At 42.2% G+C, this 17,510-nt stretch overlaps 1 protein-coding gene across 5 annotated transcripts in view; it reads left to right on the forward strand.

The window, feature by feature from the left end:
- The window catches only part of SEMA5B (semaphorin 5B), a 283,614-nt gene that overhangs the window by 56,039 nt on the left and 210,065 nt on the right, over positions 1-17,510 (forward strand). The window contains exon 2 of one of the 5 annotated variants that reach the window (XM_062607079.1): positions 4,038-4,249. The exons of the other annotated variants lie outside the window; for them this stretch is intronic. The gene's annotated coding sequence lies outside the window, so the exon portion shown is untranslated. The remainder of the gene's footprint in view (positions 1-4,037; positions 4,250-17,510) is intronic. 5 annotated transcript variants of the gene reach the window in all.

A 17,510-nucleotide genomic window follows, 5' to 3' on the forward strand; every position in this document is an offset into this window, starting at 1 on the left:
GTCATCATCTTCCTTGCTCTGCTGTTCACTTTCGCTGTGCGGAACAAATCATGTATCCTTTCTGTGTCTCTGTTCCTTCCCCATATAATGAGGACAAATACTAATCTGTCACCTAGTGATAGAGAGAAGCTGCCTTCATACTTACAAAGTGCTTTGGTAATCACAGGTATTCTGTCAGTGCTATATGTTGTTATCCTGCCATCTGAATGATCAGTGTTTTCCTGATCTCTGGCTGCCTGGACCTTGGTCTGTGGGGTACGGCTCAGCCAACTTCATGCTATGCCTGTGTGCTGAACATGAGACCCCCAACGAACTGTGGGTCTGTGTCATTGGTACTAGAAGTGACACTTGGATCTGCACTGTTACTTTTTATCCTGGTGCACTTGTAGCCCATGGAGCCGTCATGGCAAGGACGGCGTGTAGCTCCATGGGGAGGAGAGGCTTGGCATCTCAATGCTGACTTGGAGCAACTTAACGCATCCCTCTTTCTCTCCTCATCACTCAGCCTGAGAGACTTTTTCATCACCTGCTCTATGAGGTCCCTGTTTTTTCTTCTCTTTACCTAAGGCTTGTGATGGGATGGTCAACAAACCCATCTCCTCGGGCTCTGTGATCCTACACCTTGGTGTGGAAGGGCTAGTTCAGCTGTAATTAACAATGTACACTTCATTAGCACTTCCACCATGACTTTTCTGAGCAGTCTGTAAATGCCACAGTAGCCCTTTCTTCATTACTTTTTTCCCACTTCACTGTTGAATTAATTCTTTCAGACCTCATCCCAGAGGAGCTACTGCTCACACGCTGATATATAAGAATTTCTTATCCCCCAGTTTTCTCTGGTTTTCATACCAGGAATATTATTTCCCCTCTTGCCCTGTCCTCCCTAGACACTTAACACTTTACATTTCATTTATAGTCCCTGTCTGATATTTTCTCTCTGTATTTGTTGTCTCAGTCTTGTATTTTTGCTTTCCCAGTCTCACTCCTTTATACAGGAAAAGGGAATTTGAAGTCTTTCTGAATAATCCTGTAAGGCAATGCAGAGCACAAGCCCCCAGCATCATCATCTAGGGTGCTGGCTAAAAAAATATTCCCAGAAGCCTTTCATTCTTCTTTTTCTTTTTAAATACATTTTTTGGATCCCTTCCATAGAACATGGTTGCAGTACTGCAGAAGCCACTGGTTGTGTTTGTGTTGAGAAGCCCAGGACTCTTCCCTGCAGCCAGCTGTGCAGAGACAAGGGAAATACTTTATTTTCTTTCTCCTAAGAGCCTTCCACAAGCTGATCTTCATAAGAGCCGCAGGGACTGGGGTCCTGCACAGGTAGGAAAGCTGTCACATACATATACACACTTAACCAGGGTCACAGGAGGAAATCAAAATCAGAATTGGGGCTAGGATTTTTGCACTGGTGCCTCCAGGCATATTCCTGTAACGTCTTTGACAAGTCTTCTGGTGCTCCTGCCACAGTGCATGCACACCACCTACTCTCTACCACACGCAATGGAAATTGCTACGAGGCATGGACAGCTAACAAACTGAGGGATAGGACTGCAGCATTTCTTTGGGAGAAGCATGGATTTGTTATGATACATGGTACATGTTATATATAGTACATGACACACAGGATGTATTTTGTGAAATATCCCTTTTAGTTGACTAAAAAAATAAGTTACTTTTATTCAGGATTCCTGCTTGAAAGCTTTCTGTTTGCAGGCAGCCAAACAGCATGAAAGTTAATTGCTCTAATGTCTGCAAGCCATTTGCCCTTGCACCCTCTTGTTGATATGAAGTGTAGTGGCTTTGCACAGAGTGGGAAATATGTATGGGTCATTTTTGGGACTCACTTGTCAGGGTGTGTGTAAATCCATCTCAATAGGTTTTCCTGGACTTTGCCTCTCTGGAAACATTACCACAGTGCAGCAGCAAACCCAGACTAGCTCTGCACTCATATGCAGGCAGTTTGTTACACTCCCTCCCTGACACTGGCTTGCCTCTCTTCTCTGCTGCATAGGGTCTGTTGGGGGTGTCTCATGTGCTGCAGTGCCATGGCTGAACAAGCATTCCTCCTTGTTCCAGGAGAGACGTGGGACCTGGGCAGGCTTGTTTAAGGTCATCTTGGATATTTCTGATCAATTCTGCAGTGTGTTGCTCTGACCTATCTGTGTGCCAGTGGTCCCAAGCTGCTTGTTTGTAGGCAATAAGCTGGGATGCTGCTGCTCGCTGTATATTGTCTTTTGAATCTTATTGCAGAGGGGTGTCTGGACCCTGGGAGAGACACTGCTTTGGTTTTTGAGCCATTCAAAGCGTAGATTCTCTGATCACATGGCAGATGGATTAATACATTTTAATCATAAATGAAACAAGGCACAAAAACTGAGATGTGATGCAGAACATGAACACCCAGCATGTCTGGACTGGATGTTTGGTTTTCACAGCTTAAGCCAGTATCTGCAGAGCATAAAGGGTTAGTTATTCTAGCAGTAGCATGATTAGGTGCTATGAGCACTAATGATCAAAAAAGCTCAGTTTTAGCTTACGTGAGAGTTGTATCCAATGTTTTCATGCCTGTTAACTTTACAGACAGCAGGTTTCCTACAGGAGCTGGAGATTCAGGCAACTACAGGAAAACTTACTGCGAATGCACGTAGTGTCTGACTAGAGCTGTGGTCTGTGGTGGGAAGTTAGACAAGGTGAGACTGTAAAAGGCCAGTAATTGTACACTAGAGATGGCTGTGATTGCTTTGAATGTGTAGACATTGTCAGGAACACAGAGGAAAAAGCATAGCCTATTTGAACGCTCTTGTCTCAGACTTGTAGCTAAGTTAAGTCAGGAAATGATTGAGGGGTGCTCTTGTTGTCTGTGCATTTTCACCTCTGGGATTTGTAGAAACTTGGGATTTTGTGCTGCCTTTGGCATAGCTTTGCTACCCTTTGCCAAGTTTCATTAATCAGCAGCCGGGGTTACCTGGAGGGTAGGATGTCTACCTGATGGGAATTCAAGGACCAAAAGGAGAGGTTTCAACAACTTTGTTTAAAGGCATTTCAAGGTTGGTTTTTTTTCATATATATATCTTATATTTGGCTCCTGAAAAATAGCTGCCATCTTTTAGCTATTATCAGTGGCATTAGAGCTTCACGTAGTAACAGCATGCTGGGATCCATGAGAGAGTGTCAGACTGGCTTGCTGCTACATGAAAAATGTCAAATCTTGCAGCATCTCAGCTCTTGATTTTTGTCTGGTTTTTAGCACTTTGGAATTTGGTGCCATCATCTTATCAAAGAGAAAAATGTCTCAAATTAGAGCTTGCTTTAAACAGATGCTTTACAGTCTCAAATAAGTACAATTTGTAGGCATAACTCAGAGAGAATTTAAAATGTTGAGGGTAGCTACATTCAGCAATTGCTGGGATCCAGCTAAACAGATGAATTTTTATGCCAGCTTCCCAGCACCCCTTGAGCAGAACTTTTCCTTCCGAGGTATTCTTCTCAATTTGCTCTTTTCCCTGAGACTCTGTTTTGTCTTCTGTGCTGAACAGCACTGCTATCCCCTTGTCTCTTGTCTCCCAGGCATTGCTGTTCCCAGTTGTGTGACGGTGTTGAACTTCATACATTGCTGTGTGTGTACAAAAAGCCTTAATTACGGCATGTTAAGTGAAGCAGTATGTGGAGCGTGGGCTAAACTCTGGGATATTTTTAGCCTTTGTTGGCCTTGTCATGGCCCTTACTGTATTTCTCTGGGAAACAGTTGCTGAGTAGCATCATTTAGCTTGTCCCACATAACTCTGAGCTGGAAGGCTGGAGTTTCCTGCCAGGCTTGAGACTTCTGGGACGGCTGTTTTCCCACTGGGAATGTGCCCATTTTAGCATTTAAGACCTCATGCCTTATTAATTTTGATGAGTTTGGGGTGGAAAGGCAATCTCAGGAGTAGATGTTAAGTGTTGTATTTGGGGGGGATAAACCCCAAAGTTCATGAGTTTAAACTATGACTAGGTTATGTGTGGCAAACATCTGTATCCCTTTGCTCCTTTTGCAGAGCAATTGGAGACACATTGCATCACTGCTGCCAAGGGTGCCTTGTGCACAGATATTCCTATGAACAGGGACAGAAAGTGTTGCTGCCACTGGCAAATGAAGGTCCTATGGATGGGTGGAGGACAGAGAGCCAAATCACTGCCTCCACAGAGAAGCAGTCCCCTTAGTCCTGCAGTGGGTGACTGCTGGCTGGACTGTCAGCACAGTGGAGAGGTGCATTCAGCTTGGCCACTAGTGAGGTTATATGGAGAGAAGGTGAGGGTCCTGGCTGGTGCTGTGGGAGAGAGTTTGTGATGGGGAGGATGTCAGTAAGTTTGGAAGAGGGGTGTTGGAAGGCCAGAGTGGGAGTACAGGGGACATAAGGGAACAGGGATTACAGGGGTGGCTGCATAGGGAGGGACACTCACCTTGGATCCCATGGCAGCATTAGCAGCTTGCTTGAAATGCTGGGGTCCAAAATGAGGGCTGATGAACCTGGGGCTGAAGCTGTCAGCCCTGCCCTGTCTGCCAGGGCCCCTGTTTCACAGTAGAATAGGCAGAGGGGCAGATAAGCTTGTGCTGCCTCCAGCTCCTGTGCAAAACCCATCTTTTAGCTCAGACCAGTGAGGATGATGGGCATGAACTGAAGTCTCTGAGTGTAAACTGCTGCATTTAAGCGCAGACACATGTTCTACTCAGTCTGTTACTGAAAGCAGTGGTGACCTCTGGCAAATGGCTGAGGCCTTAAACTGGTGTAACATGAATAGCTAGAGTTCATCTGGTTTTGGATTTACAGTATTCACCTTTGCAATCTTCTCTTTCCTACCCTGAGCACTAAAAGCATTTTTTTTTCTTTTTGGTGTAATGAGAATGTCATGTAACAACATGGCTCCGGGAACTGCAGCCTTATGAAGAATAGAAAGTTAGGAAAGACTGTATAAAATTACCATGTTCTGTTATATTACTTAAAAATTACAAAATACTGGACTTCAGAGACAGAGAGAAGCGCTTTTATTAGCTGAGAAAACATGTATGAAATTTGAGTTTAACATGCAACAGCACAAAAGTGGGTAGCAGCGTTGGGAGCAGCACTGACTTCTTCCATGTCTTAACATAGAGAGAGGAAAAAGAGGGGCTGAAGTTTTTGTACGAGGAATTCTTCCTCTGCTGGGCAAAGTATTACATTAAGAATTAGAGTAATTTATTTTCTGCAGTCATAATACTTGCTTAAAAGAAGACCTTTACATATTTTAGTTTTAAATTAATTGTTCACTTTTAGAACTCCTAAGAGTCTGAGGAGTGAATCTAAGCATGAGTTTTTAGAAGAAAACACTTCTGATCCCAAACTGAACCAAGAGTCAGATTAATCACAGTCTTCTGTGCAATAGGAGGCATTTAAGAATCCATCAAGTTCATGGGAAAGTGATCTTGGAAGAGCAACAAATAAATACTGTGACCTTTTGACTCTGCTAACCCTGGAGCTGTGGTAAGTTTGCAGTCAGGCACTTGGTGCCAGACAGGAATTTTCATTGCTGCAGTGAAGTAAATCACCATGAGGAGGAGGCCTCGCTGGGCCTGTCTGCATGGAGAGATTTTCAGAGCTCTTATTCCCTGCGGGTAACCGCTCCATCGGTGACAGTGTAAATGGGAGCTGAGCGATAGATCTGCTCAGGAAGCCTGAAACAACAGCATCTTAAACCACGTTATCTAACACAGTACCAGAAATGCCAACGTTATCACTGTTGCGGTCTGCAGTGGTGGTTCTGGCAGAATCCCAGCAGTGTGGGATAGATTTGTCCCCAAGGCAGATTTAGTGAGGGGACAGAGAGTGCTGTAGTGCTCTGCAATAGCACCATCTTAACGTGGCACACGTAGGATGTGAGGCTCGCCATTCTCATCCACATCTCTTCAGCAGTTCCAAGAAGCTGAATTAATGGTGGGAAGAAAACCAGCTTTTGGAAAAATCATTGTTTTTCATGATTATTAATTTAACGGTCCTTAGAAACAGATGCTTTTTAAACGTTATGTTGGGGATGGCAGTTTCTCTGCAATTACATTGGCTGATCTGGCTTTTTGCCTTTGCTTTCTGTACCCCAGGCAGAGCTGTGTCTGCCCTGATTTGCAGTCTTATGTGTAATGTTTTAATTACAGTTAAGCTGCAGACACTGAACCAAGTATCATATTGCCACACTGGTTTTCAGACCTTGTAAGATTAGGCCTGGAAAGATTTGATTTGTCTTACAGAGCCTGAAAACTGAAAAAGTGACTCGAGGTTCATTTTGTTTTTATTTATGTATTTTATGGGAATGGAGGGTAAATCTTTTATTGTTCAGATTTTCAATCTTCTCTCAGTCTTTAGTTCAAATGAATACTGGAAGAAGTTAAGCCTGGTTTCCTGCAAATTTGTGTCTTGTGGTTGGTTGAGGACCCTGATGAATGTAGTTAAGTCTCATATATAAGGCTATTTCCAATGTGGTTTAGTTTAATAAGTCATGAGTTCACATTTTAGCCTTTTCCCGGAGTTGCTAGATCTATGTCCTCTCCAGAGCTTCTGTTCGTGAAGTCTGTAAGAACTTTATTATCCTGGAAACCTCCACTTTTTTCTGGTATGCATTAAAAGTAGTTCCTGAGTTCCTGAGTTATTAGGAAGAAGAGGTGATCAGACTGCACACTGGTACTCATATCCCAAGGAACCAGAACAGAACTGATTTTTGTGCAGCTACTGGTACTAGCACTTTAAAGAGATGACCAGCCAGCGCAAGACTTGGGATAAAATTGGGAGTTGAAAATCATGTATTCTCCTGATCGGTCATCATGCACAAGGGAATAAGAGGCCTGATTACCACTGAGACTGCTTGGGGAGACAATACAACTAGCCTGGATATTGTTCTGTTCTGCTTGATTGCTGCCTTCTCCATGTGAGCTCAGTGTGGCATGGCCAGGATGTCACGTGAGGAGAATAAGAGGAGTTTGTGCACTGTGCAGTTATTATCAGGTTGTCCATGGAGAATACGGCTAATACAGCTCTTCTCAGCATTGTAGCTCCTGTGGGGTGTGTATGTGTGTGTTCTGCACCAACAGGCTTCTTGCAGTTGCTCAGTGATACATGAGCAGGAGTCTATAGGGGATGCCCTGCCTTTGTCTTTGCAGTCTGTGTGGGCACTGTCCCTACCCTCAGTAAAAGACTAGGCATGTCAAACATGCTGAGATCCATTAAAATGAGTCCTTTCCCTCTAATGCTGGCAAAATCAGTGCTGCTAAAAGGGGAGTCTTGCCATCATTATGCCTAAAAGGCTGTTACAGAGCAGTGCATGGGACTGCTGTGGAGCAGTAGAAACCTCTCGAATTAAATCACAGGCTTTGCTGTTAGCTGTAGAAACCTCCTCTCCTTCCTCAGCATACGTGCTCAGTGTGAACCTGTGAAATGTCCAAGAAACAACAGCTATAAACTCACTTTGAAATACTTTCTTTCCCCCTTTTCACTCTCTCCCATCTGCTCTTTTCTTGTGTTTCTGCTCCTTTGGTGACAATAAAGACCCCCCATATTCATTCTGTGGATTCCCTCCATCTCAGGCAGCCAGGAAAAAATACAAATGGCATTTGATGTAAATCAGAGTAAGATTCAGCTGTGTTTCATACCCCCCACCTTTTCATGCTCTAGGCATTAGTATAATGAAGCAGAAAGCAGTGATTCTTATTTAATTTACATTCGTTAAGGCAGATGCCTTTGGTATGTGTGAGACAGGAAAAGACTGGTCAGTGTGGCAATGTGTGAATGACTAAGTCTGGACTGAAAGCTGATCTTTCATTTATTTAGGCAAAGACAGGAATGTGCCCCCTGACTTCCTTCTCGCCTTCATCTGCTATACCCTCCCTTGTTGCCTCTTTGTGAGCAGTGATTCATGGGCTCGCCTAGAACATAGCAGCTGCAGAGCATCCTGGTTCCAGAAATGGTGACGACAACTGTGATGCTGTTCCACCACCAGCTGAGAGATGCTCCCATAACTGGACAGAGCAATCACTCAATGACAGGAGTGATGTCTTAGCTGAGAGCTGTGCCAGGGACTTTCTTGTGCTATACAAAAAAAGCCAAAGTAGGAGAGCTGGGTTGGCTTGACCTGTCCCTGTGCAAGGGTGAGTAGAGTAGTAGTCTCTCACTGTGCCCTATACCTCCTGACTCACTCCAGCATGACAGAGCAAGGGGAAGAAACAAGCTTGGTTCTGCCCCTTATTTTCCCTTTAGGATGGCTGCACGCAGCCTGGCGTTTCATGTTTCTTGCAGTGAAGTGGATACAGCTTTTCTCTGGCAGGACCGAAGGAACTAGAACTGCCTGTGACACAATTTGTTCCCTAGGTCCTGCTCACTGGTGCCAGCCTTTACTCCCAGCAGATGATGTCTTACAATCAAGATGTAAGTGATTGCACTATTAGGATTTTTTTTTTCCAAGTCAAAAATGGCTCTCCAATAATGTAAAATTTTTCATCCCTGATCATACTGTGATGGGCATGTGGTAGTTCTGCTCCCCCAGCAAATCATCCTTCCTGATAGACAAAGGTTCAGTGGTTCATTTATTTGCCCTGTTTTTCTCTTTTAAAAACTCCTTAAATTTCCATTACTGGGAAAACATTTAACTGCCTTAAGACCGCACCATGGGTTTGAGTCTGATTTGAGGGCAGACAACTTTATTAGTGGCAGGGAGTTCCTTTTCAGATAAATCCTCCTTTGCAGAGAACATCTTTCCTAAAGAGTTTCACAGATCATTATGGACACAAATAACTCATCAGAAAAAGTTAGTGATACTCAGTGCTTGGCAAGCGCTGAGTTATTATCCAGTTAATGCTGCGGCACTGTGCGTTTCCAGCTGTGTTGCAGTGGCACGCAGACCTCAGCAGCTGTTGCAGAGCTCATCAAATAGCTGTTGAGCATCATCTTTGATTTGTCATAAACCTAAAGGTTCCTCTGGGGAAGAATGTTATCACCTGCCACAGCCCGGTTACACTACAGCGATGCTCCAGCACTGTCGTTATCATAGGGATGCTGCTTGTTTGAATTCCTCTCTTCTCCCCTTTGCGTTTATTTTATTTCCTTTTTTTGGGAGGGTTGTGCTCAGATTATTCATAGCCTTATACTTCTGACTAACTGACTTGTCTGAAAGTGCGGGTGGCTGTACACTTTAGGGCTACCTGGCCTCATTTCTTGCTAACCAGACAAATTCACAAGTAAAAAAATATTTTGAAGCCTACCAATACCAAAAGGCACAGAACAGAAGTGTTTTGTGAAGTGCTTGGATACATTGTCCCCATAGAGAGGAATGGAGTTACAGATGTAAGTTATGGGATGGACAAAATCTATATTTTATGTGAGATTTTAGTGTTTGCACAACAAACCCAGGAAACTTCAAAACTAGAAAGGAAATTCTGAGGGGGAGCAGCTTTGTTTGGGGTTCACAGAAAAGCCTGACTTCAGATGTACAATACACAGAACATGCTGAAGCAAAACCTTATTTCAGAATATTTACTTTCCCAGTTTTCTTCCTTTTTTTCCTTTCAGACACAATTTCAGCAGAATTTATATGATTTCCCAAACAGTATTGCCTCAAGGAAAAACACCATCCAAAGATTTTTCTGACCACTTCAGTCTTGGTGCTGCTGAAAACCCTATTGGAATATTCATGTGCTTCCTAGAGACTTGAAAAATCAGCCCATGCTCTAGTGCAGAAGGTATTTTGTGAGTGCAACAGATCACAGTGAAGTTTCTGATCATGGTGGTCAGATCACTTAAACTGTCTGTGCTTCATGTTTCTTGCTATTATGTGAACAACAATAAAGTTGGTTTTGGGTTCTATGATTGTCTAGGCAGGGTCCAAATTCTTGCAGTCCCTAATTTCAAAATCCAGCTTTTTAACTCGGCCAACACCCCTTCAGGCTTTTAGTTTAGAAACACTTTGTTCAAGTCACTGCTAAGTGGCCCTTAAGTTTGCCTGGAAACATTATCAGAAGAGACATGGAAGTCACTCCTGGCCAAATCCGCATTTGACTGCCTTTGAACAACACTCTGACAGCAATATTTTTCCTTCCTTAAATTGCGGTTTGCAATGCTCACTTCCAGGGACTCTCAAGTACTAGTGACAGGTGAAAGTATTTGTGTATTTTCACACACAATTCCTCCTTTCCTGACTGTGCTGCTTGTGAAACTTGCTAAGTCACCATGATTGGGCTTTGAATGTCCCAGTGACTGTGTTCTATAAATACCCTGGATGGATAGAGGTGGTGCAAAAAGCAAATGGCACTTAAGCGGTAAGGACTTTTCTGCTGGGCCTGCTTGGGTTTGTGCAAGTTGTCATTGTGACTGTTTGTCACAGGCTGCAAAAAATATTTTCAGCTGCTTGAGATAAAATAGACAGAGGTGGAAGCTTTGTGTTGGTTTGGAACAGTGAGGTGCTTTCGGGCCAGAAATGTTCTTTCTGCTACCAGCCTCCAGAAGACTTTTTTGGCCTGAGGGCACATGTGTTAACAGTTTATATATTAGTCCAATAAAAAATATACATGATCTACCTCATCTCATTATCAGTCCATCACCTAAGATGTTGCTGCAGCTCTAATGGTGGCTCATATTTCATTTGTATCAAGTGTATTTTAAGGCTGCAAAATCAGCCAGCCAGGATGGATGTCAGTCTCAGTGCTGTCCTCTGCCTGTTATTGTATGTTTGTATTAATGATGAGCTATCCTGTAGTATTAGTCAATTTAAATATTGAAAACAAATGTTTTCCTATATCTCTGCCTTAAGGCTAGGAGTGATTATTTCAGCCTTTTCAGTGTATATGAATCTGCATTTGTAGGAGTCTCTATTCTGCAGTGAGCCCAACATATAAACTTAGTCTGCAAATTCATTTGAGAAGTGCTAAAATTGGCACCTACTTCTGCAAGTACCTATATCAACGATGTATCCGATGGTCCAAATACCACATTGCTTTGTAATTGCAATTTTTTAGACTTAGCCACCTGGGTCAACGTGCTTCTGCCTCTTTATTGTTTACATCTTGGTGTTTCAGTGTCACCAGGACACATTATTATGACACTGGGATACAAATAGCCCATCATTGAGGGTTTTTTTTTAGTAACTTGGCAATGTTATCTAAAGCAAAGCAGACTCTTGAATTTGGGACATACTGCAGTACACAGGGGCAATGAGAAGTATTTGTGGTACAGAGTATTTCTTGCACATTTGAAATCTCTGTTATATCAATCTTAATCAGAAAAGGAGTGGCTGAAGAAAAAGTAATTTTTTTCTGCTTAATGTTTCTGATAAAATTAGCATTTGCATAAAATACACTTAGAAGTAGTATAAGGGTTTCACACGGTAACCTTAACAATGTTTATAGTGCTGTTTATAAATATGTGTTTAGGGAGATATAAAATTGCGGATCATTGACCTGATAAGCCACAATATAATTTTCAGAGCTATTTAGGTGTGTCAACTGAATGAGTATTTAGAATCCATGAGGCCCATGTAGTACAAATTTGCATGAAAACCATATTGATTTCAGGGGCAGAAGAAGCATTTCAATGCAGAATAGATGGTCTGCTGGATTTTTTGGTATTCTAAGCTGAGAACAGACAGAATTTGCACAAGACCCCTCCTAGTCCTAACATGAGGTGGTACAAGGCAGTGGGAAGCATTGCGTAGGAGATGTAATAAAACACTGAGATCCTGGGTTCATTCAGCTCCTGGGTCTGTCCTATATACCCCAATGGGACAGTCTGTGAAGGCCTCCATCTAATGCTCTCATTTCTAACCCTTGATATGAGGGAGAGATGCTCCCATGACTGCTAGCAGAGAGGTAGATTTAGGTGCTACTCTTCATGCCACTCTTGATATTAGCCTAGCGATGAGTCCCCAGCACTTTTTGGCTGCTGCACACTGCAGCCAAAAAGTTTCAGAATTTGGGGGCTGCAGAGTTGAGATACCATCAGTAGCAGAAAGCTCAACTCCTCCAGAGCAGTGGGTCAAGGAAGGACCTACATCCCTAGTGAGTGGGCAACAGAGAAGGCAGGAGGAAAACAAGAATGCTTGAAAAACATTGCTATGAGGTGCAGAGCAATGACAGGAATTTTGCAGAACTGATACTCGGTGTGGTGATGCGCCATGTATGATGAAGTGTCTCAATGTATCCAGATAATTTTGAACATTTTGTTTCTTCAAGTCAATGTCAAGATCTTTTTTGTATCCTGCAATCTGGAGCTCATTAAGTGCATGACACATGGAAAACTGTGTTTGCTTCTTATATGTAATAATGTGGAAAACAAGCTCTTAACCCCATTTTCTGTTGGACACCTTTTGCATTCCAAATTCAATCAATTTTATGTATGTGCACTTGAACATTCAGACATATTTCTTGCTGTGTCTGAGTATGGATTTGAAAGTCATGTTCTGTGCAAAAATCTCCACTAGTCACCAATCCTTGGTTGAAGACAGAAGAATAAATACATAAAGTGCCATACTCCATCCACCTGAGATGGCCCGAGAGATGGAAATGCCCCCTTACTGCCAATGTTACAAACAGGTATTTCTCTAGTGGGAGATAATTGAAGGATGCAGTGCATTTGGTAGTTTGTTGTCTGCTTCAAAGCGAGAAGAGAATCAATAATTTGTTAGGCTGTGAGCTGACGGCTTGTCTGAATGCCAGCTCTGGTGCCCTCCAGGATAAGCTGCCAAAGTGACTGAGGGAGTAAAGCGGGATGTAAATTCCACAAGTCATTTTACTGAAGCTCTTATGTGGAAAACCCTTAGAAGCCTCTCAGTAAGGACAAAATCCTTCCAGGCTTAATTCTTGTTTGAGCAAAATTCCTTCTGAGGTCAGTAGACCTAATCCTGAAGTCCTATCATTTGTTTACCTCGATAGGATTTGAGCATGTGTGTGTGAGTAGGGAACAGAAGGAGGGAGGATCTCAGGACAGGGTGTACTGGAAATGCTTCCTTGTGTGGCTTCAAGAAGCCTGGCAGGCTTAGGCTCTGCAGAAATGGACACATCCATGAAAGGAAGGCTTGCTTCAATAAAATCAAACTTTGCTTCTTGCTTTCTCTGCCATAGTAGACAGAGCAGATGAGGATTCCTCTTTTCTGTGGAAGCCATTTGGTGCCTGGGGTGGCCCAGCCCTGTCTCTCAGGGATGGTGCAGCTTACACTTCCATATATGTGCTTTAGAAACTGTGTGCATCTGAGACCTTTCATGTAGAATCATAGAATGGTTTGGGTTGGAAAAAACCTTAAAGATCACCTAGTTCCAACCCCCCTGCCATGGACAGGGACACCTCACACTAAACCATGTCACCCAAAGCTCTGTCCAGCCTGGCCTTGAACACCACCAGGGATAGAGCATTTACTACGTCTGGAGGAAAAAAAAAATAACTCAGGCTGACAAGCCTCTCTTGTCTTTTTAATTGCATCACAGGCCATCAAAGTGATAAGTAGCATCAAATATAGAAGCTGATGAGAGCTGGGGCATTGATTTCTCTTATCCTCTAGCTGAGAAACAAGCTCTGGGTTTGCCTTGTAGCTCTGAGGAAGGAACCTTGCAGGGGGCTTTGGAGCAAGATGTGGCTCTGCTTGCCCCATCTGCCATCATAGTGAAACCCCATAAAAGGCCCTGTGTCTCTGTTTTGCAAGTTATGTCATGCCAACAGTGCCCTCAGCACTCAGCAGAGATTTGTCCTGCCTGTTTCCACACACACACACCTCCTTCCCCCCTGAAAGTTGAAATGTATCATCCTTTATGATGGATTCAGCCTTTATTAGCCAAAGATCATGCCTGTTTGTTAACCTTCCAATAAGGCTACATCAGCTGAGTGAAACACCATTCAGCCAGGCATATGGTTTGATAAAAGTCACTGCTGGTGTCACACAGCTGTGTACAATTTTGTTTGGTTTGAGACTTTTTGCTTTTTAGTAAAGAGGTGGAAACCGTTCTTCTCTCCTGCTTTCTGGTGAGTGACTTATAAACGACCTGTGTGAAATTGGCTCTGGAAAATATAATCAGAAAAATATATAGGCTGTTGCATTGTTTTTATGAATCCCAGGTCATGATGCAGGGAAGATTCTGTGGTAAAGTTTCATTAAAAGTAAAGGAGGAACACTAAAAGCTCTGCTGCTGAAAGTAAAACTTTGTCAAGCCAAGTAGGCCATCTTGTACTTCATTCCCTGCTGTTTATCTAAAGCACATTTCTTACATTTAGTAGATTTCTACTTCTGGCAGTTTATATCTCCATGAGTTTAAGAGCATTTGACTAATTAAGAGCAGAGAGATTTTCACCATGCTGCGACAGCCCCACTGAAAGAAAAATTTGCAAGTGTTTTGCTCTCTGGGGGCATATAAGGCCAGAATTATACAGAAATGACTGTACATATACCTATTTAGATATTACATATGCCTATTTATATACCATATACCATGTACATATACCTATTTAGATATTCAGATTATGTCCATATACATATTTAATTAAAAAACACAACACCTTAGAAGTGAGCACCTTCAGGGTGCAGAACGTATGTCCTGTAACACAGTCTTTTAGGTGGGTCTCTAGTGTGTTTTTAGCAATTTGCAAATTAATCATGGAAGAAATTTAGGAGGCTTGATCCTAGCGGTGAAGAAGTGTGTGTGTTTGTGTGAGTGCATGTGTACGCATGCAGAAAGCAACTGTGAGGGATGCCTGTGCTTAAACTGATCAGACAAGTTTTATTACTTCTGTCCATTGATGCTGTTTTGAAATATGGCAGGCTGAGCCGATTAAGGTAGCTCAGAAATGTCTTTTCAAAATGGCTTTTGGGCCCCGGTTCCCACACTGATTTACTTCCTTCATTCTCTTCAAAATGTGCTCTCCTCAGCATTTGCGGTGCTTATTCACTCAGATGCACTGAAAAACGCATCGTTAACCAGTGGTTTTCTGGCACAAAAGGTGGGGTTTGGTCCAGATCCAAAAACATACAGGAAAAGATCATAACCGAGGGAACAATTGTATCAAACAGTGAGAAGGTAGTATGCATATGAAAGAGTACAGCTGAGTTAAAAAATATACAAATGAAGGGAGAGGTAATTCAGTAGAAACTCACAACTGCATTAACCTTACTGGTGTTGGACAGTGCCTGACTCCACAGTAAATCCTGTGCACCAAAGTTCAAGATTCAGCATCAGGAAAACATGCGAGTTCTTAACTTCGTCCGTGTTTGGCAGCATGGTCCTTGTGTCTCCCATTGTTGTGAACCTGGTTGCCACCTCTCACGAGGCTTGGAACAGCACTGAGATCCCATGGATTTTTAATTTCGTGTATTGATGTTTGTGGTGCCACAAAGGGAGAGTCTGGTCTGAACCAGAGCCTTTAGCAAATGTATCCTGAGTATGAGTAACGCAAAATGGAGGCAGTCACGGAAAGAATGAGTTGATCATGAAAATTAACAAAACACCTCTCATTTTATTGTGGTGTGTTTGAAAAGAACAAAATCACTCATAAGGCCTGAAGGCTGAAAAACAGCTGTGGCAGGATAAGAGAATTTACTCATGCGTTATTTTACTGTTGCTAAGATCACACCTGCGGTATCATGCACCAAGATCATGCTTTTAACTTCATAAACCGGTCTCCAAAGGAAGACCACAACATTAAAGGAGATGAATGGGAGTGAATTTAGTGAATTTCATCTGAGGAAATGTTTAATGGCAGGATGATCATTTTAAGGGTCATTTAATACTGGCAAAAGGAAATGACACGTAACAGAAGTAGTAACACAAAGAACAATGAATTCAATTTAATAAAGGGCAAATTCAAATTGGAAATGAGGCTAAACTTTTAGATGGTTAAGAGCAGGCAGAAAAGGAAATAATTTGCTTAATGAGGTAGTTATGACAAACTAGGCAGAAATAGTTTGGGTTCTGAATCCAGCAAATGTGGAGTTGAATCTTTCCTGTCTGATACAGTGGGTTCAACCAGGGAGCCCAGTTGTGTTTTGTCAACCTTGTCCATCCCATCCATTACTTGCATTAATAATCCATATTTGAATAAAGGCACTGCAGTAGCATTGCTACATGTTGAGAATCCTTTTTTCATCTCCAACAGTGAAGAAGGAAATTAGATTTTTGGGAGCTTCACAATATGAAACATAAAGTTAAGTGTGCTGTGGTTGTATGAGCTGAGATTTATAGACCATGTGGAGATATACAGCCTCACAGCATTTGTGTCTGGTCACAACCATGTTAAAGAAAGGCTGGTGGGGATTTTTCCTAGGGTTGCATGGGACTTGGGCTTTTGTCTCTTCACTGTGTTGTGGAGACAACTGGACACCCCAAAGGTAGCTGTTTAAAGGTCCACTTTCATGGTTTCCTTGATCCAGAGCTGATCTGGTGGCTGTTGTAATGCAGCGGTTGATCTTAATTAACCAGGTCTTGTATCTCCAAACGGACTCCTAATCTCCTGCCTGCTACAGCATTTTTTAGGATCATGTCTGAAAACAGCCTCGTATCTGTGTTGCCAAGAAGGCTTTATGAAAAAAAGACTGTGAATGCATATTGCCAGAATCTCACAGCTGAGTAAAAGTGGGTCAAATGTATTTCCAGTGTAAACTTACTGGAAATAGTGAACAATGAAAGAATTGATACTGATATTTAAGTCAGTGATTCTAATAGGATGAAGACAAGTGTTTAACAAAAAAGTTTATCTTTTTGTGGCACAGATAATACATTGAAATTTCTTGCTTTGTTTTAAATATATTGACAAGCACAAAGTACCTAATTAAGGAGGCTTCATAGGGGTCCCAGGTAACAGCTGATGATCTGATGAGATTATCACTGGGGAGTTTAGCAATATCTGAAACTGAAATGTTAGCATTTGGTTCATGAAAATGGCTTATGTTATCCAACGCAGCTGATGATTACTCGGTTTAAGTAACAGAATTCTCATAAGAATTTATGCTGCTCAAAAAGTAATGCAATTTTTCCAGGACTTTGATAATGATCAGGAAGTGAATGTAAAACTGTGATCTCGTGCCATTTGGAAAGTTCAAGGAATGATCTGATGGACAAAGCTTGCTAGGGTTCTAACTATACATTATAAAAGAAAAAAATGTTAAGTCATTGGTCTCTGCCAGCAGCAGTGGAAGTGGAAAAGACAGTAGATTTTATTCCATAATTACCTGAGATTAAAATGGGTGGTGTCCCAAAGAGAAATAAAGAAGTGTTGCTTTTTGTGAAGAATATCAATCATAGGATCTTGGAATGGTTTGGTTTGGAAGGGACCTTAAAGATGATCTAGCTCCACCCATCTGCCATGAGTTGGGACACCTTCCACTAGAGGTCAGCCTAAATACTGGCACTAGTTGTTACCTACTACTATGGATGGCTATGTTGGAGAGCTGGTTGGAAAACTAATTTATTCCTGTAAAAAACATTGCTTTTATAGAAATCTTTCTTTAAGCTTTGAGATTTTAATCAGAAAAATTGAAAATTA

This window comes from Pezoporus occidentalis, unplaced genomic scaffold, assembly GCF_034315485.1.
Source record: "Pezoporus occidentalis ecotype Australia unplaced genomic scaffold, CSIRO_AGI_Poc_V1 ctg12, whole genome shotgun sequence".
Taxonomy (NCBI): Eukaryota; Metazoa; Chordata; class Aves; order Psittaciformes; family Psittacidae; genus Pezoporus; species Pezoporus occidentalis.